This window comes from Triticum aestivum, chromosome 6A (assembly GCF_018294505.1).
Source record: "Triticum aestivum cultivar Chinese Spring chromosome 6A, IWGSC CS RefSeq v2.1, whole genome shotgun sequence".
NCBI classification, from domain to species: domain Eukaryota; kingdom Viridiplantae; phylum Streptophyta; class Magnoliopsida; order Poales; family Poaceae; genus Triticum; species Triticum aestivum.
The window spans coordinates 112,144,057-112,167,253 of NC_057809.1; positions in this window are offsets into that span (position 1 = coordinate 112,144,057).

The window sequence follows — 23,197 nt, forward strand, 5'->3', positions numbered from 1 at the left end:
TTTGTTTATACACGTGCAAAACTTGTCATCTCTCTGCTTTGTTTCAAGGTGATATGCCTGATGGCATGCACAAGTCTGCTGAAGGCTGTGAAATAAACCCAACATATATTGCAGCAAAGAAGGCAAAACATCTTGAAGATAGCAAGACAACCCCAAAGTCTTGTCTTGATGCAGTGTTCAAGTTACTTGAGACTAATAGTTAGACAAGCTCATAGAATTCGTTGTCTGAATCAGTTCGACTTCTTCAGTCCCAAGTTCTAGCAGAAAGGCATTCTGCAACTCAACTTCGACTTGAAGTCCTATCTCTAAGAAAGATTGCGGAGAACACCAATGAGAACCTCATCGCTAAACAACTACACCTGGAAGCTACGACCGACATGCTAGGCCGGTCTCACAGCCTTGCTCAGCAGCTTGCGCAGTAGTTCCCCCGCAAGGCTAACCTTTCTTGAACTGTCTTGGAAGTGGTCTCGGTTCAGTATTATTTTGTTACGCTGCAATGGTGCCCAGTTTTTGTAATCTGCTTCTTCGTTGCGCTTCATGATCACTGGTGGCGAACTTCGATGCCCAGTGGATGTAATATACCTTAAATCCTTTATTGTATAGTGTAGGTTTATTCTTAGTTACTATGTCGTAATTTCTTTATTGTATAGAGTAGGTTTGTTCTTAATTCCTACTAGTTACTGCCATCATTCGCTATCTGAAAAAAATCAGATGTAGTCGACCGGACCGAAACATTCGACTCTAACGGGCCAGGTTTTTAGCGGGCCACAATTGGGCCAGCCTGCGTCTTTCTTGGGCCCGAATGATTGGGGCCTTCACACATTGCGCCAGGCCCAAACTTACACCGGCCTATATTTTAGTTGGGCCTTTTGTCGACCCAGCGCTTAGTTTGACCCAGGTAGCGTTGGGCCATTAACAAGCTGAATATTGTACTAGCCTATTACGGCCGAGATGAAACCACGGGCCTTTAGCAGGCCAAAATGCATGTTGGGCCTCAATTTTCACTAGTCGTCGACGGGCCTTCAACAGGCCGAAATGTAGACCGGGCCATTTTGGGCCCAGTTAGCTCACGGGCCGTTACCAGGCCGAAACATATCTCGGGCTTAGTTGGCCCATTGATATCATGGGCCCTTAAGAGGCCGAAAGCTTAGCACAGGCATCAACGGGCCGAATTACGTGACAGGCCTTTAACAGGCCCAAAGTCACGTTGGGCTTAACTGTTGCCACCTTTAGCATGGGCCGTTAGTGGGCCCGATGTCCCGTCGGACCATATATGGCCCATGGGCAGCACGGGCCATTCCCAGGCCGAAAGTCACACCGGGCTGAAATGGGCCCATGTCTACATCAGGCCTCTAACAGGCCGAAAGTCACTGGGCTGTAGTTGGGCCCAAATATTCGGCGAATAATTAACGGGCCAGATCTAGCTTCGGGCCTCAAATGGGCACAAATATTTGGCGAACAATTAACGGGCTAGATATGGCTTCGGGCCGTAAATGGGCCCAAATATTGGGCAAACAATTAACGGGCCAGATCTGGCTTCGGGCCGTAAATGGGCCTTTATTACGCAGACCGTTATTGGGCTGGCCCACTAGTACCTGATTAAGTTCTACGGGCCTTTGACTGGGCTGGCCTTTTAACCTATATGGGCCTCTGTTGTGCCCAGCCACTTGTCGACGTATCATAGGCATGTCTCCTCCAATGGACGGGCTACATCTGGCCCACTAACGAGCTGACAGGTGTTCCCTTTGGCCAATCAGAATTTTACACATGGAAATTTCCCATTGGTTAGGGCTGTTAACGGGTTATCGGATCCAAAATCCGACCCGATAGCTTAACAACGTTCCGTTACGGTGGATGCCACGTGTCGGTCACCCTTGACGAAAGCACTTCTGTGACGCGCGATTTATCGTCATGGAAGTGGACACTTCCGTGATGATAATTTTGGTAATGTCATGGAACACTTCTATGACAGCACAGGTATGACTATCTTGATTCTGTCATAAAATCGTCATGGCTGTACATGCATGACAAAAAACATGACCTACTGTGACAAACACGTATCATCATGGAAGTGTACTTTTTTTGTAGCGAGAACTACTCCCTCCTCGTCATTGAGAGCGCCGGGATGATGAAGATGGCCACCGGAGAGGGATTCCCCCCTCCGGCAGGGTGCCGGAACGGGTCTAGATTGGTTTTCGATGGCTACAGAGGCTTCTGGCGGCGGAATTCCCGATCTATTCTCCTCCTCGAAGTTTTTAGGGTATATGGGTATATATAGGAGGAAGAAGTACGTCGGTGGATCTCCGGGCTGTCCACGAGGCAGGGCAGCGCGCCCAGGGGGGTGGGCGCGCCCCCACCCTCGTGGGCAGCCCGGGACTCTCCTGGTCCATCTCTGATATTCTGTGGGCTTCTTCTGGTCCAAAAATAAGTTCCGTGAAGTTTCAGGTCAATTGTACTCCATTTGATTTTCCTTTTCTGCGATACTCTAAAACAAGGAAAAAACAGAAATAGGTACTGGGCTCTAGGTTAATAGATTAGTCCCAAAAATCATATAAAATAACATATAAATGCATATAAAACATCCAAGTTTGATAATATAATAGCATGGAACAATCAAAAAATATAGATACGTTGGAGACGTATCATGTGCCCGTAGATTTCATTGTTCTTGATATAGATTGCAAACCTTCATGTCCTATTATTCTTGGTAGACCTTTCCTTAGAACGATTGCTGCAATTATCGATATGAAGGAAGGGAATATTAGATTCCAATTTCCGTTAAGGAAAGGCATGGAACACTTCCCTAGAAAGAAAATTAAATTACCATATGAATCTATTATGAGAGCCACCTATGGATTGCCTACCAAAGATGGCAATACCTAGATCTATCCTTGCTTTTATGCCTAGCTAGGGGCGTTAAACGATAGCGCTTGTTGGGAGGCAACCCAATTTTATTTTTATTCCTGTTTAGTAATAAATAATTTATCTAGCCTCTATTTTGGTTGTGTTTTTTGTGTTTAATTAGTGTTTGTGCCAAGTAGAACCGTTGGGAAGACTTGGAGAAAGTCTTTTTGATCTTGTTGTAAAAAATAGAAACTTTAGCACTCACGGGAATTGCTTTCATTTTTTATTGGAGAGTGCTATTTAGTTAATTATTTTCGCAGATGATTAATAGATAAATTCCTCACATCCAGCAATTATTTTAGAATTTTTATGGTTCCATAAGTATTCGAGACCTACAGATTACTACAAACTGTTCTGTTTTTGACAGATTCTGTTTTTCGTGTGTTGTTTGCTTATTTTTATGAATCTATGGCTAGCAATAGGGTTTATGAACCATAGAAAAGTTGGAATACAGTAGGTTTAACACCAATTTAAATAAAGAATGAGTTCATTACAGTACCTTGAAGTGGTGGTTTGTTTTCTTTTACTAACGGAGCTCATGAAGATTTTCTTTGAAGTTTTGTGTTGTGAAGTTTTCAAGTTTTGGGTAAAGATTTGATGGATTATGGAACAAGGAGTGGCAAGCGCCTAAGCTTGGTGATTACCAAGGCACCCCAAGGTAAAATCCAAGGACAACCAAAAGCCTAAGCTTGGGGATGCCCCGGAAGGCATCCCCTCTTTCGTCTTCGTCCATCGGTAACTTTACTTGGAGCTATATTTTTATTCGCCACATGATATGTGTTTTGCTTGGAGCGTCTCGTATGATTTGAGTATTTGCTTTTTAGTTTACCACAATCATCCTTTCTGTACACACCTTTTGGCAGAGACACACATGAATTGCAATTTATTATAATACTCTATGTGCGTCACTTATATCTTTTGAGTTAGATAATTTTTGCTCTAGTGCTTCGCTTATATCTTTTAGAGCACGGCGGTGGTTCTATTTTATAGAAATAATTGATCTCTCATGCTTCACTTATATCATTTTGAGAGTCCCTTAGAACAGCATGGTAATTCACTTTGGCTATAAATTTTAAATGCTAAGAGAAGTTGGATGCTTGATAGATGGTTTTCAGATATAAATGTGGTAATATTAGAGGTGTGCTAGTTGAGTAATTGTGAAATTGATGAATACTTGTGTTGAAGTTGGCAAGTCCTGTAGCATGCTCGTATGATAAACGCGATGGGACAAATTTGAAGCATGGGGTGTTCTTTGATTGCTTTCCTTATGAGTGGCGGTCGGGGACGAGTAATGGTCTTTTCCTACCAATCTATCCCCCTAGGAGTAGGGATGGCAATTTTATCCATGGATCTGGATACCCATGGATACCCGACCTAGTTGGGCAAGGGTATGGAGCACATTTTTTCCCATGGGTCCGCGGATATGGATACCCAGGAATAGTTGGGTTGGGCATGGTTATAGTTTGTGCTCCATGGATATCCAATGGATACCCATATGACATGTGGGGCCATATGCCAGTGACAGTAGAAAGAATGAATCAATGGGAAATGGCAGGCAATATGCAACTGGTGCCATAAGCTATATGCTGCAAAATCAACCTCTGGTATGTCACCCTTAAGGACTCATCGTATTACTTGTTGCCTACTTATGCATGTAGCTTAGGTTGACATTTGTGAGTGAATGATGTTGAGTTAATTTTATCTTTGGGAAGGCTTCATGCTGAAATTTCTATGCCCATGGAGCTCCATGGGTATCTGGGTATCCAGCGGGTTTGGGCATGGGCACAAGTTGTGCCCATGGATAATTTGGTGGATGGGCAGAGGGTAGGAAGATGGGTCGTGGGTTGGATTTGGACCAGCTCCACCCCCCCCCAAACCCGACCCATTGCCATCCCTACCTAGGAGCATGCGTGTAGTGCTTGGTTTTGATGACTTGTAGATTTTTGCAATAAGTATGTGAGTTGTTTATGACTAATGTTCAGTCTATGGATTATACGCAATCTCACCCTTCCATCATTGCTAGCCTCTTCGGTACCGTGCATTGCCCTTTCTCACCTTGAGAGTTGGTTATATATCTCGTACGCGATTACAAGGATAGATCACTAAGCAAACACTCGAAAAGAAAGGATCGAACTAAACTTTTATTCATATAAAGCAAAAGATAACTATGGATCGAACTAAGATAAGTTAAGGCAAAAGATAGTGGAGGTGATATGATACTGGGGCACCTCCCCCAAGCTTGGCACAAGCCAAGGGGAGTGCCCATACCCGATACTCAATTTTCCTTTGGTGGTGAAGAAGGAGGTGGTGGTGATGATGTAGTAGCGATCTTATCCTTCATGACCAAAAGATTCTCCAATCTACGGATAACGCTCCAGAGGGCGATGATATGCTCTTGCAACAGAATATTTTTCACGAGTGAGATATTTATTTTGCACACGAACCATTTCAATGATCCGAAAAGCTTCAATGTCAGTAGGAGTAAGATGAGCATAGTAAGGTTTAAGGATATCTTCTTCTTCCTCCTCGGCTGGCAGGGCTTGCTCGACCACCGACGCTTAGTCTCCAATGACCTCCTTGATCTTGCCCCCTTCGAGAGGTTCTTCGGGCCCCTCTCTCTTCAGCTCGATCTTCATCAACCAAGCATCCTCTTATACGTTGTTGGAGGAGGGAGAAGACATGATGCCTGGCTTAACAGATCTGAAGAAAAGAAAATAGATGATTTCTCTGCGATATGGTGGTCAATAGGTTCAGGGGGTATATAAAGATTTTTTATCTTGAGAAACAAGCAAACGGAAGAAAAACGGAGTCCGGAAGGTACCCAAGGTGGGCACAACCCACCTGGGCGCGCCTGGCGCGTGCCTTGGTGTCTTGTGCCCACCAGGTTCACCTTCCTGGTAGTTTCTTATTTTCCTAATTTTTATATATTCCAAAACTAACAAAAAATATTTTTGTGGATTTTTCGAAGTCCATTTACTTATCGTACCACGTACCTCCTCTTTTTCACGATTCTGGAGTGTTCCAGAAGGTTTCCTTTATGTGTTCTTCCGGTGTCATAGTTTGGATAATATTGCTTTCAACATTAATGGGCATACCTGAGATATAATGTTTTATTCTTTGCCCATTGACGACCTTTGGGTTAGTACCTTCGGCATTATTTATTTTGATGGCTCCCGATTGATAAACCTCCTCGATAACATAGGGTCCTTCCCATTTGGAGAGGAGTTTTCCTGCAAAGAATCTGAAACAAGAGTTGTACAAAAGAACATATTCTCCAACTTTGAACTCGCGCTTTTGGATTCTTTTATCATGCCATCTTTTAACTTTTTATTTAAATAACTTGGCATTTTCATAAGCTTGGGTTCTCCATTCATCTAGTGAGCTAATATCAAATAACCTCTTTTCACCGGCAAGCTTGAAATCATAGTTGAGTTCTTTGCCCAATATGCTTTTTGTTCTAACTCAAGAGGCAAATGAAAAGCTTTTCCATAAACCATTCTATAAGGAAACATACCCATAGGATTTTTATATGCTGTTCTATAAGCCCAAAGTGCATCATCTAATTTCTTAGACCAATTCTTCCGGGACCTATTGACAGTCTTTTATAAGATTAAATTTCTCTATTGCTAAGTTCAACTTGAGCACTAGACTGAGGATGATAGGGTGATGCAGTTCTATGGTTAACATCATACTTAGCAAGCATTTTGCGAAAAGCACCATGAATAAAGTGTGCACCACCATCAGTCATTAAATATCTAGGGACTCCAAACCTTGTGAAAATAACTTCCTTAAGCATTTTAATAGAGGTGTTGTGATCAGCACTACTAGTTGGAATAGCTTCTACCCACTTAGTGACATAATCAAGAGCAACTAGAATATGGGTATACCCATTAGAGGAAGGAAAAGGTCCCATATAATCAAAACCTCAAAAATCAAATGGTTCATGTAGCAACCCGACCTCAGACGGTCAAGTCTCTGTGCTTAAGTGTCATCCCTGGATCGGTATGCTGACACACACAATACTCGAGGATTTATAACAGAGGTAAATCACATGTAAAAAGTAACGTAAATACTATTACCTCAATCCAAATAGCGGAAGTAACAAGGTTGTGGATTCCCATCAACACCAACGGCAAAGTTGAGTGTAGAAATAGTAACCCTAATGTATCACTTACTCGTCGTAAGATTCCTGCAACATGAGACGTTGCAGCCACAAAGGGTTAGTACATTGAATGTACTGGCAAATTCACACCATAGAGAATGATGAATAAAGGCTATCACTACATGCATATTTGGCTGGTGGAAAAGCTCTATGGTTATAAGGTTTTTGCGAAAAGCCAATTTTTCCCTACTACAAAGGAATAAATTTTATTTAACTATCATGGTGGTTGTTAATTATTGAGAATGGTTGACACCATTCTCAATCCCAATTAAGTAACATCATTAAACCCAACAAAATTATTTAAAGTCACATGATGAGATTCACATGATAATCCAAGTACTAGATACTCAAAACGTCCATAACCGGGGACACGACTAATCATGATTAGTTTATACACTCTGCAGAGGTTTGCGCACTTTTCCCCACAAGACTCGATCTCCTCCATTGGATTTCTCGCACTACATGGTGTTTGAGAAACGGATGACCGAGACATAGTCTTTCAGAAGCGTTTGCACCTTACGATGGGTAGACCGTACCACCTACAACCCCTACATCTGCTAGTCTACCATTGTAAGAGTTCACACGACTTAATCAACTATGCTAGAGCCCATAATAGCTTGTGGCTGCACACGGAAGTTTCTAGTATGAATAATCTCAGATCCCTTTGAGCCTGGGTGGCGGTCCATAAAAAAACAAGCAATCCTGAAATACCCAGGTGCCTAGACAGGCAATCGCTGGAATACCCAGGTGCCTCAATCCACCCAGATGTGTGTTAAAGTTGCCACCTTAAGTAAACCATTAATTAACAATCTCACATCTGTCATGAAATACTCTCAAACCCAATCCACGTCTACGAGCATAGCATGGCAATATAAGCATAATGTAATAGTAACTACCAAGGTTTGAATGCAGAGCAATATGTTCCTACCTCATCAACTACTTCCCAATACCCACATGTTATCAATCCTACTTGTTTGAGGATGAAACTAATGCATAAAAACTGGGTATGAAAGGGATATGATCAAAGTGTGAACTTGCCTGCAATGTTGATGAAGATGATTTGCACTCAAAACGCTTGATAGATCTACTCGTCACACTCCGGTCAATCTATCGTAAGCAAGCAATAGTAATCACACATAAGCAATCACTCAAAAGATCAGAAAGAACGAAGAAGACAATTCGGAAAACATCACAACCAAGCAAATAACTCTTGCAACATAAAACAATTTCTAACAGTACCAAAATTTAGTGAATTTGGCCTTATCATAAAGTTTAGGTCAAGAGCTTCGATTTGCAAAAAGAATCAACTAAATCGGAGTTACGAAACTCAAGTTATGTTCAAAAGAAGTTTGAATATGAATCTGAACAAAATTCAAAATTTGAAAATTTCAAAAAGTTGATGTGACAGGTTCACTGGATAGGTGAAAACAAGACAAAGCTATAGGCGCTGGTTTCATCTAATTTGGATAAACGAGTGAAAAGTTATAGCTATTTGAAAAATCAGGACCAAGCTGTTTTACGAAAAAAATAGTTACGGTTAAGGTCTAACGTATAAATACGTAGACTAATTGATAATCTAATTATTCTATCGTATTAGTCTAAAAATAATAAACTATGGAAGTATAAAAAGAAGAAAAAAACAAAGAAAGATATCTTTATAAGATAGAGAAAAAACGACTTTGGAAAGAAGAGACAATTTTCAGAAGTCGCGCCGGAGAGGAGAAATATATTTTTCTTAAATGAATCTAGTCAAACCAAAATATTAATTTAACCCGAATCGGATGATTTTTGGAGGCTCTATGGGTCTATATTTATTGGTGGAAAAGAGGCTTAGAGGTCAAAGGCTAGGCAATATGGGACTAAATGTAGATGAAAATATACGGAACAGAGATGAAAAGAGGTGAGCGTTGCATGGGCCTAAAGGCCTTCGGCCGGTCGCGTGCACGCTGCGGCTGCAGTTTTTTTTTTACAAAATTCGGCCTAAAAAGATAAAAAATGAAAAGGCTGGCTGGGCCTGGCCTATTTAAGAGAGAAATAAACAGTGGGGCGCCAGGAGCTACTATACTGCGCATGTAGGCGATAAGTAAATATGGGTCACACATACAGTTTTTTGTTTTTTTAGAAACAGAAGGAAAACCGAATAGAAAAAATAAAATAAAACTTTATATAGGCATATTATATATCAAAATTTCAGAAAAAGAAGTTCTACAACATGAACATTTTTATAATGCCAAATAAAATCCACACAAATTCCGATAATTCAAAGAGTGCTACTGGTTTAATAAAATCCAATAAAAATCATTTTAAAAATACCAGAATGAATTCAAATTTATTTATCTCCAATTTTCTGATGTAGGGAATCATGTTACCCTATTTTCCATATATTTTATTTTTGGAGAAAAATAATATGAATAAAACTCAAATAACTCCAAATTGAAAATAAATTCAAAAAGGACTTTAAATGTGATCTTTGAAACTCCCAACTCATATTTCATAATTTGAAGAAGTCATTTTATCTTCTCTCATGAAAATCATTGAGTTGCTTGAAGTTTCTGAATTAAAAATATTTCCAAATGAAATTCAAATCTTTTCAAAATCCTTTTTATTTATTTAAATGGAAGAAGTCATGTCATCTTCTCTCGAGGGTTTTATATTTGAAAAGAATTTGAATTCCTGGAGATCAAAATGCAAAAGGTGAAAGTTTGGGAAAGTCCTTTTATTCCCTCTCATTTAACTTTCAAAAAGTTTCGAATTTCACTCAATCAATCACACAATAATCAAACAAAAAATCAATGTATCTATTTATTATAACATTCCAAAATTTAGAATTTTGGGATGTTACAGTTCAACAGCAAGTGAATAATCCATAGGCATTTCCTGACGCTTACCAATATTGCCAATTCTCTGACATTCATCACAAGATAAAACAAACTCATGGGAATCCTTGAAGAGAGTAGGCCAATAAAATCTAGACTGCAATACCTTGTGAGCAGTTCTATCTCCTGCATGATGCCCTCCATAAGCTTCGGAGTGACATTTCCGTAGGATTTGTCCCTATTCATGCTCAGGTACACAATCTAATAATACCATCTACTCCTTCTTTATAAAGATGTGGGCCATCCCAAAAGTAATGTCTTGAATCATAGAGGAATATTTTTCTTTGTTGGTATGTGAAGCTAGGTGGTATATATTTAGCAACAATGTAATTAGCATAGTCAGCATACCAAGGAGTGTTATGAGAAACATTTATTGCAGCTAATTGCTCATCAGGAAAACTATTATTAATAGGTTGTGGGTCATCAAGAATATTTTCTAGCCTAGACAAGTTATCAGCCACTAGGTTCTAAGCTCCTTTTCTATCAGTGACATGTAAGTCAAATTCTTGTAGCAACAGAACCCACCTAATGAGTCTAGGTTTAGCATCTTTCTTTTTCATAAGATATTTTATAGCAGCATGATCGGTGTGAACAATTACTTTAGAATCAATAATGTAAGATCTAAATTTATCACAAGCAAACACCACTGCTAAGAATTCTTTTTCAGTAGTAGCATAATTTTGTTGAGCACTATCTAGAGTTTTACTAGCATAGTTAATAACATTTAATTTCTTATCAACTCGTTGTCCTAGAACAGCACCAACAGCATAATCACTAGCATCATAGATAATTTCAAAAGGCAAGTTCCAATCAGGTGGTTGAACAATAGGTGCAGAAATCAAGGCTTTCTTAAGTGTTTCAAAGGCTTCTACACAATCATCATCAAAAAATGGAACATCCTTTTGTAAAAGATTTCTAAGAGGCCTAGAAATTTTAGAGAAGTCTTTAATAAACCTCCTATAGAAACCAGCATGACCAAGGAAACTACGAATACCTTTGATATCTTTAGTACATGGCATTTTCTCAATTGCATCAACTTTAGCTTTATCCACCTCAATACCTCGTTCAGAAATTTTATGTCCCAAAACAATACCTTCATTAACCATAAAGTGGCACTTCTCCCAATTGAAGACAAGATAAGTTTGCTCACATCTCTGCAAAACTCGATCAAGGTTGCTTAAGCAATCATCAAAAGAAATTCCGTAAACGGAAAAATCATCCATGAAAACCTCAGCAATCTTTTCGTAGAAGTCAGAGAATATAGCAGTCATACATTTTTGAAAGGTAGCAGGTGCATTGCATAAACCAAAAGGCATACATCTATAAGCATAAGTTCCAAAAGGACAAGTAAAGGTGGTTTTCTCTTGATCAGGCTGTGATACATGTATTTGAGAAGAAACAGAATATCCGTCAAGGAAACAAAAATGTGTGTGTTTTGACAATCTTTCTAGAATTTGATCAATAAAAGGGAGAGGGTAATGATCTTTTCTAGTAGCTTTATTTAATTTTCTAAAATCAATTACCATTCTATAGCCAGTGAAAATTCTTTGTGGAATAAGTTCATTTTTATCATTAGGAACAATAGTAATACCTCCCTTCTTAGGGACACAATGAACAAGACTTACCCATCTACTATGAGCTATAGGATAGATTATACCTGCTTCCAGAAGCTTCGATATTTCAGTTCTTACCACTTCTTTCATCTTAGGATTCAAACATCATTGCTGATCAACAATGGGTTTAGCATCAGGTTCCATATTAATTTTGTGCTGACAAAGAGTGGGACTAATGCCCTTTAGATCATCAAGAGTATACCAAATAGTAGCTCGGTGCTTCTTCAGACCCTTCAATAATCTTTCTTCTTCATGTTCTGAAAGGTTAGCACTAATAATAACATGATATAACTTTTTCTCATCAAGATAAGCATATTTCAAAGTGTTTGGTAATTATTTCAATTCAAACATAGGATCACCTTTAGGTGGAGGAGGACCTCCTAGAGTTTCAATAAGCAGATTGTGTTTAAGCAGAGGACATTTTTCAAAGAAAATCTTATCTATTTCATTTCTTTCATGCAGATGCATATCATTTTCATGGTCTAGCAAATATTGTTCTAGTGGATTGATGTCTACTACACAACCTTCTTCTTGTAGATGTTGTTGGGCCTCCAAGTGCAGATGTTTGTAGGACAGTAGCAAATTTCCCTCAAGTGGATGACCTAAGGTTTATCAATCCGTGGGAGGCATAGGATGAAGATGGTCTCTCTCAAACAACCCTGCAACCAAATAACAAAGAGTCTCTTGTGTCCCCAACACACCCAATACAATAGTAAATTGTATAGCTGTACTAGTTCGGCGAAGAGATGGTGATACAAGTGCAATATGGATGGTAGATAAAGGTTTTTGTAATTTGAAAATATAAAGACAGTAATGTAACTAATGATAAAAGTGAGCGTAAATGGTATTGCAAGGCTAGGAAACAAGGCCTAGGGTTCATACTTTCACTAGAGCAAGTTCTCTCAACAATAATAACATAATTGGATCATATAACTATCCCTCAACATGCAACAAAGAGTCACTCCAAACTCACTAATAGTGGAGAACAAACGAAGAGATTATTGTAGGGTATGAAATCACCTCAAAGTTATTCTTTCTGATCGATCTATTCAAGAGTCCGTAGTAAAATAACACGAAGCTATTCTTTCCGTTCGATCTATCCTAGAGTACGTACTAGAATAACACCTTAAGACACAAATCAACCAAAACCCTAATGTCACCTAGATACTCCAATGTCACCTCAAGTATCTGTGGGTATGATTATACGATATACATCACACAATCTCAGATTCATCTATTCAACCAACACAAAGAACTTCAAAGAGTGCCCCAAAGTTTCTACCGGAGAGTCAAGAGGAAAACGTGTGCCAACCCCTATGCATAAGTTCACGAGGTCACGGAACCCGCAAGTTGATCACCAAAACATACATCAAGTAGATTACGTGATATCCCATTGTCACCATAGATAAGCACATGCAAGACATACATCAAGTGTTCTCAAATCCTTAAAGACTTAATCCGATAAGATAACTTCAAAGGGAAAACTCAATCCATTACAAGAGAGTAGAGGGGGATAAACATCATAAGATCCAACTATAATAGCAAAGCTCGCGATACATCAAGATCGTGTGAATCAAGAACACGAGAGAGAGAGATCAAACACATAGCTACGGGTACATACCCTCAGCCCCGAGGGTGAACTACTCCCTCCTCGTCATGGAGAGTGCCGTGATGATGAAGATGGCCACCGGAGAGGGATTCCCCCCTCCAGCAGGGTGCCGGAATGGGTCTAGATTGGTTTTCGGTGGCTATAGAGGCCTGTGGTGGCAGAACTCCCGATCTAGGTTTCTTTCTGGAAGTTTGGGTATATATAAGAGGTGTTGGAGTCAGGAACAAGTCAGGGGGTCCTCGAGGCGGCCATGAGGTAGGGGGCGCGCCCAGGGGGTAGGGCGCGCCGCACACCCTCGTGGTGTCCTCGGGACTCTTCTAGCCCATCTCCGGTACTCCGTGGGCTTCTTTTGGTCCAAAAATGATCTCTGTGAAATTTCAGGTCAATTGGACTCCATTTGGTTTTCCTTTTCTGCGATACTCAAAAACAAGGAAAAACAGAAACTGGCACTGGGCTCTAGGTTAATAGGTTAGTCCCAAAAATCATATAAAATAGCATATAAATGCATATAAAACATCCAAGGTTGATAATACAATAGCATGGAACAATCAAAAATTATAGATACGTTGGAGACGTATCAAGCATCCCCAAGCTTAATTCCTACTCGTCCTCGAGTAGGTAAATGATAAAAACAGAATTTGTGATGTGGAATGCTACCTAACATAATTATCAATGTAATCTTCTCTATTGTGGCAAGAATATTCAGATCCATGAGATTCAAAACAAAAGTTTAATATTGACATAAAACAGTAATACTTCAAGCATGCTAACAAAGCAATCGTGTCTTCTCAAAATAACATGGCCAAAGAAAGTTCATCCCTACAAAATCATATAGTCCGGTTATGCTCCATCTTCATCACACAAAATATTTAAATCATGCACAACCCTGATGACAGGCCAAGCAATTGTTTCATACTTTTGATGTTCTCAAACTTTTTCAATCTTCATGCAATACATGAGCGTGAGCCATGGACATAGCACTATAGGTGGAATAGAATGGTGGTTGTGGAGAAGACAAAAAGGAGAAGATAGTCTCACATCAACTAGGCGTATCAACGGGCTATGGAGATGCCCATCAATAGATATCAATGTGAGTGAGTAGGGATTGCCATGCAACGGATGCACTAGAGCTATAAGTGTATGAAAGCTCAACAAAAGAAACTAAGTGGGTGTGCATCCAACTTGGTTGCTCACGAAGACCTAAGGCATTTTGAGGAAGCCCATCATTGGAATATACAAGCCAAGTTCTATAATGAAAATTCCCACTAGTATAAGAAAGTGACAACATAGGAGACTCTCTATCATGAAGATCATGGTGCTACTTTGAAGCACAAGTGAGGTAAAAGGATAGTAGCATTGCCCCTTCTCTCTTTTTCTCTCATTTTTTTGGGGCCTTCTTTTTTTATGGCCTCTTTTTTCTCTTTTTTTATTTTTCGTCCGGAGTCTCATCCCGACTTGTGGGGGAATCATAGTCTCCATCAACCTTTCCTCACATGGGACAATGCTCTAATAATGATGACCATCACACTTTTATTTACTTACAACACAAGAATTACAACTCGATACTTAGAACAAAATATGACTCTATGTGAATGCCTCCGGCGGTGTATCGGGATGTGCAATGAATCAAGAGTGACAAGTATGAAAAATTATGAACGGTGGCTTCGCCACAAATACGATGTAAACTACATGATCATGTGAAGCAATATGACAATGATGGAACGTGTCATAATAAACGGAACGGTGGAAAGTTGATTGGCAATATATCTCACAATGGCTATGGAAATGCCATAATAGGTAGGTATGGTGGCTGTTTTGAGGAAGATATATGGTGGGTTTATGGTACCTGAGGGAGTCCTGGATTAGGGGGTATCCGGACAGCCGGATTATATCCTTTGGCCGGACTGTTGGACTATGAAGATACAAGATTGAAGACTTCGTCCCGTGTCCGGATGGGACTCTCCTTGGCGTGGAAGGCAAGCTTGGCAATACGGATATCTAGATCTCCTTCCTTGTAACCGACTCTGTGTAACCCTAACCCCCTCCGGTGTCTATATAAACCGGAGGGTTTTAGTCCGTAGGACAACATACAATCGTACCATAGGCTAGCTTCTAGGGTTTAGCCTCTCTGATCTCGTGGTAGATCAACTCTTGTACTACTCATATTATCAAGAATAATCAAGCAGGACATAGGGTTTTACCTCCATCAAGAGGGCCCGAACCTGGGTAAAACATCGTGTCCCCTGCCTCCTGTTACCATCCGCCTTAGACGCACAGTTCGGGACCCCCTACCCGAGATTCGCCGGTTTTGACACCGACGTTGGTGCTTTCATTGAGAGTTCCTCTGTGTTGTCATCATTAGGCTTGATGGCTCCTTCGATCATCGATAGCGATGCAGTCCAGGGTGAGACTTTTCTCCCCGAACAGATCTTTGTATTCGGCGGCTTCGCACTGCGGGCCAACTCGCTTGGCCATCTGGAGCAGATCGAGAGTTACGCTCCTGGCCCCCAGGTCAGGTTTGGAAGCTTAAATTACACGGCCGACATCCGCGGAGACTTGATCTTCGACGGATTCGATCCCCCGCCGAGTACGCCGCACGGTCACGATGAGCATGATTTAGCTCTACCATCGGACAGTGTGCAGGAGATCGCACCGGCAACCGCTCTGACCCTCAATTCGGAGCCGATTGCGCCATCCACGGATGGGGGGTTAGACCCCGCCACGGAGGCCGCATTCTCACCGGCAATCGAGCCGAGTATCGACCTTACCCCTCACAAGAGCTGTGACGCCAAACTGCCGGATTCTTCCCTGGCCATGGACTCCGAACCGCCTGCGCCCGTGCCCATCGAATCCGGCTAGGCGCCGATCATGGAGTTCACCTCCGCAGATATCTTTCAGCACTCGCCTTTCGGCGACATACTGAACTCATTAAGGACTCTCTCTCTCTCTCTCTCTGTTAGGAGAGCCCTGGCCGAACTATGTCCGGCAGAATTGGGATGCAGATGTCGAAGAAATTCGTCGCCCACCCATCACCCACTTAGTAGCCACTGTCAACGATTTGACCGACATGCTCGACTTCGACTCCGAAGGCATCGACAGTATGGACGACGATGCAGGAGACGAACAGGAACAACTGCCCACAGGGCACTGGACGCCCACTTCATCATATGATGTATACATGGTGGAGACACCCAAAGAAAACGACGACGAAGAACGGAAGGACGCAACAAAGGGTTGTTCCCTCGAGAAGCAGTCAAAGCGGCGGCGTAAGCGCCGCTCCAAATCCTGCCTCGGCAGAAGCAGCGATCATATAAACCCAGCGATAGAGCAAGGCGAGCCAGCGGATGACAAACACGGCATTGAACCATCGTCCGACCACGGCAACACGAAGAATCAAACCGAACAACCCGACTCCGTCGAAGATAACAACCCAGATGACATCACACCGGACAGGCACCCGGAGCAACAGAATACCCATCAAAGGCTTGTTGCCACTGCGAGGAGTCTGAAAAAGCAGAAGCAAAGGCTCAGGGCTGCACAAGACACACTCAGAATCAGATGGAGTGAATTACTCAACACTGCAGGGAAGTACGGCGGTAATCGCCACACCAAGAGCTACCCGAAGCGAAAGTTGCTACCTGAATTCGATGAGGAGGCCTTAGATCCCCTGCAATCAAAAAACAAAACGGCCATCCGGTCGGATAGACGACCTCGTGGCCAACATAGAGCGGCAAACGACGCCGCACATAAGCCAGTACGCGATCCGTGTGAGGGCTCGCATCAAAAGGAAGGCGCAACCAGATCCATCTACGGGCCACGCAAGCGCACTCCAGCATGCAATGCAACACAACAAACATCCCAACACCACGGTACACCCAAATACAGGGGTGCCGCACACCCCCTATGTTTCACCGATGAGGTGCTGGACCATGAATTTCCAGAGGGATTCAAACCCGTAAACATAGAGGCGTACGACGGAACGACAGAACCTGGGGTCTGGATTGAGGACTACATCCTCCATATCCATATGGCTTGAGGAGACGATCTCCACGCCATCAAGTACTTACCCCTCAAGCTCAAAGGGCCAGGTCGGCACTGGCTTAAAAGCCTCCCTGAAAACTCCATTGGAAGCTGGGAAGAGCTCAAAGACGCTTTTCAGGCAAATTTTCAAGGGACCTATGTCCGACCACCGGATGCAGACGATTTGAGTCATATAACTCAATAGCCCGGAGAGTCAACCCGAAAGCTTTGGAACAGGTTTCTCACTAAAAAGAACCAAATAGTCGACTACCCGGACGCCGAAGCCTTAGAAGCTTTTAAGCACAGCGTTCAAGACGAATGGCTTGCCAGACACCTCGGCCAAGAAAAGCTGAGAACAATGGCAGCATTAACAAGCCTCATGACCCGCTTTTGCGCGGGCGAGGACAGTTGGTTAGCCCAATGCAGCACTAGCGACCCAAGTACATCCGAAGTCAAGGACGGAAATGGGAAACCATGACGCAGCAAAAACAAGCGCCGGAATAAAGAAGATAGCCCGAAGAGCATGGCGGTAAACGCTGGATTTAGAAGCTCTCGGCCAGGTCAACAAAAGCTTCCCTCCAAAGGCAACAGAGACGAACTGTCCAGCCTAAACAAGATTCTGGATAAAATATGTCAGATCCACAGCACCCCCGATAAACCTGCAAATCATGCCCATAGAGAATGTTGGGTCTTCAAGCAGTCCGGCAAGCTCAACACCGAACATAAGGGGCAGGATACACCAAGCGAAGACGAGGACGAGCCTCGCAAGCAAAGCACTGGGGAACAGAAGAAATTCCCACCAGAAGTCAAAAAAGTAAATGTGTTACACGTGACAAAGGGGAGAAACAAAGCGGCACTCCTAGAGACACATGCCCTAGGGCCTATCACCGTGGAGTTCTGCCACTGGTCATCCCAACCGATCACCTTTGACCATCGGGATTACTCAGCAAGTATCCGGCGTGCAGGATGGGCTGCCTTGGTATTAGACCCAATAATTGATGGATACCACTTCACACGAGTCCTGATGGACGGTGGCAGCAGTTTAAACCTGATATATCAGGACATAGTCTGCAAAATGGGGATAGACCCAACAAAAATTAGCCGCAGCAATACTACCTTTAAAGGAGTAACGTCAGGCCCAGAGGCCCATTGCACGGGCTCCCTCTACTAGAGGTTATATTCGGCTTTCCCGATAACGTTCCACATCTCTCCGTTCCAAAGTGGTTATCAAGCACTGCTTGGACGCGAAGCTTTCGCTCGCTTTAACGCAATACCGCATTACACTTCTCTCATGCTCAAGATGCCCGGTCCACGTGGCATCATTACAGTAAATGGAAATATTGAGCGCTCCTTGCGCGCGGAAGACCGTGCGGCTGCCTTGGCAGCCGCACACTAAACGGCCTCACCAACTAAAGCATCTGACAGGTCGTTAAGACCACGGACGCGGTTGGACAAGTCTGGTGCAGCTATATGTAATTGATACATGTTTGATGGCTATACCCCTATTACAATACAAGGGGCTCAAAGCGTGCAAACAAGTGGCAATTAGGCTCAACTTTACTCATTTTGAACTGTACATGGTTTATTTAGTATAACCTACCTTTTGCATGACAACTTTTCAATTAAGTTCCTTTCTTTTTCAGATGACCATTGTGCTACACCCATCCAGAATACGGCACAACGGAGACACATGCGCAGACGTGCAGCAGGGACCCGTTCTGAGGATTCTTTTTAGATTAAGACCCTGCGTAAACCTTTTTACTGTCTCTTGTTGATACACATCCCTCGGATTCTCAGTACAATCGAGAAGGATGCTGACGTATTGGCATGTGGCCACGTCAGAATATTGCACATACCTGGACACCAGGGGCTCATTACAAAGGGCACTATTTTGACCCGGTTTACATCATAAAGACCGAATACCCTAGGGAGTGTTCGGCGTCGCGAGTTTGGCCTTATATGCATCAGCTCTGAATCATGTCTTTGGTCAAATGTTGGGTTTTCCCGGCTCCTGTGTTTTGCTGCCTTACGTTCCGCTCTATCGGCTAAGGTGACACCAGGAGAACTACTTCGATTGTGCCCTGGTTCATCCGGACGAGCACCTCAGTAGAGAAAGCCAAAAACTGACTGTCGTGATATAGCGTGAGACTGGTCAACCACTCGATGACCTAGCGGAATCTTCAGGATTCCTCCACCTTAACAAAGGGCCGTTTCCCGGCCAGGCATGTACGCGCCTCGAATTCGGATGAGCGCGGAGCCACCAGGGGCTATATAGTAGCCCCACTGTCAAACTCCTCTGGCTAAATGAAAGTGTTAAAGCATTATAGTCCGATTGCCTAGTTTGCTGCGCTATCACCTTCTTAATGGACCAAGCCGTTGTATCAAGTGTGAACATGTGTCTTCTGCGAACACCCCCGCATTATATGCATGGGGGCTGAAGCCGACGACTGCCATCTTTCAGGTTATATACATATATACATAAACGGCCGCACAGGAGGCATCATAGCACTTTCAGGCAAAAGTATAAATACAGCCTTGATAAATTCAATAAAACATTGTTCTTACAATGGGAATACATGTCACTTAAACATAATATTCTTCGAGCACTGAGCCTCTATCAAACGAGCGCCTTCAAGAACTTCTTCAAAGTAGTGCTCGGCAGCCACTCGGCCTATGGCCGAACCTTGTGCCGCAACAGTGCTGGCATCCATCTCCGCCCAGTATGTTTTGACACGGGCAAGGGCCATCCGCGATCCCTCTATGCACGCTGACCTCTTTACAGCATCGATGTGTGGCACAACACCAAGGAATTGTTGCACCAAGCTAAAGTAGCTATTCGGCCTTGGCCCTCCTGGCCACAGATGATCCACTATGGACCTCATGGCAAGTCCAGATAATCTATCGAGCTCGGCCCAACCGGTCAGTCGCTCATTCAGCAATAGCGGACGGACCAGAATAGCTTCTCCACTTCAGGACCCTTCTGATCCTTGAAGTACTCGACCGCATCAGTAGCACTTGCAGCCAAATCCATGTACTCGTCTGCAGAACTCCATAGTCGGTCTAGAGGAGCATATTTTGGATCTCCAAACTTAGTCCGTAACAAGAAGGGCTTCCCAGAAACGATATCTGCAGCTTGATTCAGCTCCTCCTTTGTCGCTCTAATTTTGGACTGGGCTTCCTTGGCAGCCACCCGGGCCTTCTCCAGGTCTGTCACCTTCGCTGGTTTTCTTCTTCAAGAAGCCGGTAACGGTCAGCAACATCTTTTAACTCCACAGCCATCTTGTCAATTTTTTGTTTGCTCTCGCAATGTGCGGCCTGTCCGGCCCTTAAACCCTCGACCGCCTTTAAAGTGGTCGCATTGCTGCTCCTTGCGTGCTCCTTGGCTCGGGCAAGCTCCGCCCGAAGGGTCTCCACGGTGGCAGCTCCATCTGCAGTCACAACACATTAAAGATACTGGCATCATGTTGCTCTTACTATGTGACAATCACCAGAAAAATCACTAACCCTGTGCCTCGTTAAGCCGCTTGTCGACAAGCACGATGTCGGCATCTGCTGCATCCAGCTACCGCTTTAGTTCGGCAAACCCATCAATCCAGCTAGCCACCGGAGCTTCCACCACCTGCACATAAAGGCAGCCTGGTTATTACCTGGGACTATGATCCTCTGTTTGCCACCATTTACGACGGCAACCAGAGTCTCAGGGGCTACTATCTACACAGGGCACATCTAAAAATGTGCGGTACTGTCAAAAATGTACATCATTTCACGTACTTCAAAACCCGTCAGTAGACTCATAAAGGCTTCATGCAACCCGCTTTCGGCGGACGAAATCCTTTCAATCACCGTACCCATCAACGTGTGGTGCTCTTCTGAGATAGCCGCTTGCTCTAGCAGATCCCTCAGTACGTCCGACCGCACACCATACGGTGTCGGACTCTTTTGATTGCTCTCCAAGAGCCGGATACTGAGGACTTCGGGTGGCCATAGGATTACCTTCTAGCCTTACCGGATCAGGAGAAACCCTCCACGACAACACCTCGGGGTCGCCCGCATCGTGAGGCGGTGTGGCAGGGGGAGGCGTTTCGCTCTCCATCATCTCTAGAAGAAGATCCCCTGAAGACGAGCTCTGCTGAGAAGGGCTAAGATCTAAACTGCAAGATAAATGCTTTAGTTATTTTCCTCAGAAGTAAAGCGAGATATTTTCATTATTAAGTACCCTTTTACTTACAGCTCGGTGGAGGGCTGATCCCCTTGAGGGCATAGTGCGGCCAGGGTAGCCCCCGAGGCAGGACCCTCCGGCGAAGATTTCTTCCCCCGTTTGGAGACCATTGTCTCCGGGTCCTTGGAGGCGGTCCTCTTCCTTCCCTGGGAAGAGGAAGTTTCAGTCCCTCCTCCCCTGCTAACCTCCTTCGCGGAGGCGCTAACCTCCTTGTTCCCCACTTTATCTTCTCCCAAGGGCGCTTGATAAGGCGCAATCTCCAGCATCCTGGTTAGCACGAGATTTGTTAAGGTCTCAGGGAGGGGGCCGGACACCTGATCAACTTTGCCTTCGCTATCTAATCCTGGACCAAGAGCGGTTTTTCTTTTTTAGGGTAATGTTGCTATAAATAAAACGGACAGTGTGTTGATGCGGGGCTACTTACTTGGGTATCCGGGCGATTGCAGCTTAGACCTGCATCCTCAGTGATGTTCGGACACATTATTTGTGGTCCGAAGAACAATTTGTACATCTCTTCGTGCGTCATGCCGAGGAAATGTTGGATAGATCGCGGTCCTTTCGGGTTGAATTCCCACATGCGAAGGGGCCGATGTTGCAAGGCTGGACTTGACGGACTAGCATAACTTGCACTACCATAACCAGATGGATATCTCTTTCGAAGAGATCTCGGATATGGCTTTGCAGTATTGGCATGTCCTTGGCTAGACCCCAGCTCAGCCCCCTGCTGATCCATGACATCAGTTGTGGTGGGGGGCCTGAGCGGAAGGCAGGGGCAGCTACCCACTTGGCACTTTGGGGAGCTGTGATGTAGAACCACTCCCGCTGCCACAATCCAGACACCTCTGGAAAGTAACCCTCGGGCCATGGAGCATCAGCAATTTTGCTTATCGAAGCGCCTCCGCACGCTGCGTGCTGCCCTCGATCATCTTCGGCTTCACATCGAAGGTCTTGAGCCACAGGCCAAAGTGAGGGGTAATGCGGAGGAAGGCTTCACATACGACAATAAATGTCGAGATGTGAAGAAGGGAATCCGGGGCCAGATCGTGAAAATCTAGCCCGTAATAGAACATAAGACCCCTAACAAAGGGATCCAGAGCGAGGCCTAGTCCTCGAAGGAAGTGGGAGACGAACACGACGCTCTCGTTGGGTTCGGGGGTAGGGACGACCTGCCCTCGGGCAGGCAGCCGATGCAAAATTTCGGCGGTCAGATATCTGGCCTCTCTCAACTTCTTGATGTCCTCCTCTATGACGGAGGAAGGCATCCACCGACCTTTAAGGTTGGATTCGGGCATAGTTGAAGGTCCGAAGTGCCTAAACCTGAGCTTCGGGTGTTGGAACTCGATGCGGGAGGCGGATTCGATTAAGACCAAGAGGAAAAGGCCTTGTCCCCTTTATAAAGAGGGTGAATATCAAGCGTCCTCCTCGTGGCCGTTTGGGACTTGCCTAAGATTTAGCAGTCCTACTAATAGGCGCGGTTGGGTTACCCACGTCCGTATTGATGGGGATCCCATAATAAGGGGACACGATCTCTGCTTCGACAAGACGTGCCAAGGAAACCGCCTCGCAAAACACGCTGAGATAGGTTATGAAAAACGATTCGAATAAAGACCTGGTTGTGGTGTGATGTCACACTATGGGGTACGTCAGCAGATTAGATTTGTGTAAATATTATTCCCTCTACGGTGGTATGTGGAACTTATTTTGCAGAGCCGGACACGATCCTCGTGTTCAAGATCTTCTATGGAGTATTCGGAGGAGGAACCCGCCTTGCAATGCCGAAGACAATCTGCGCGC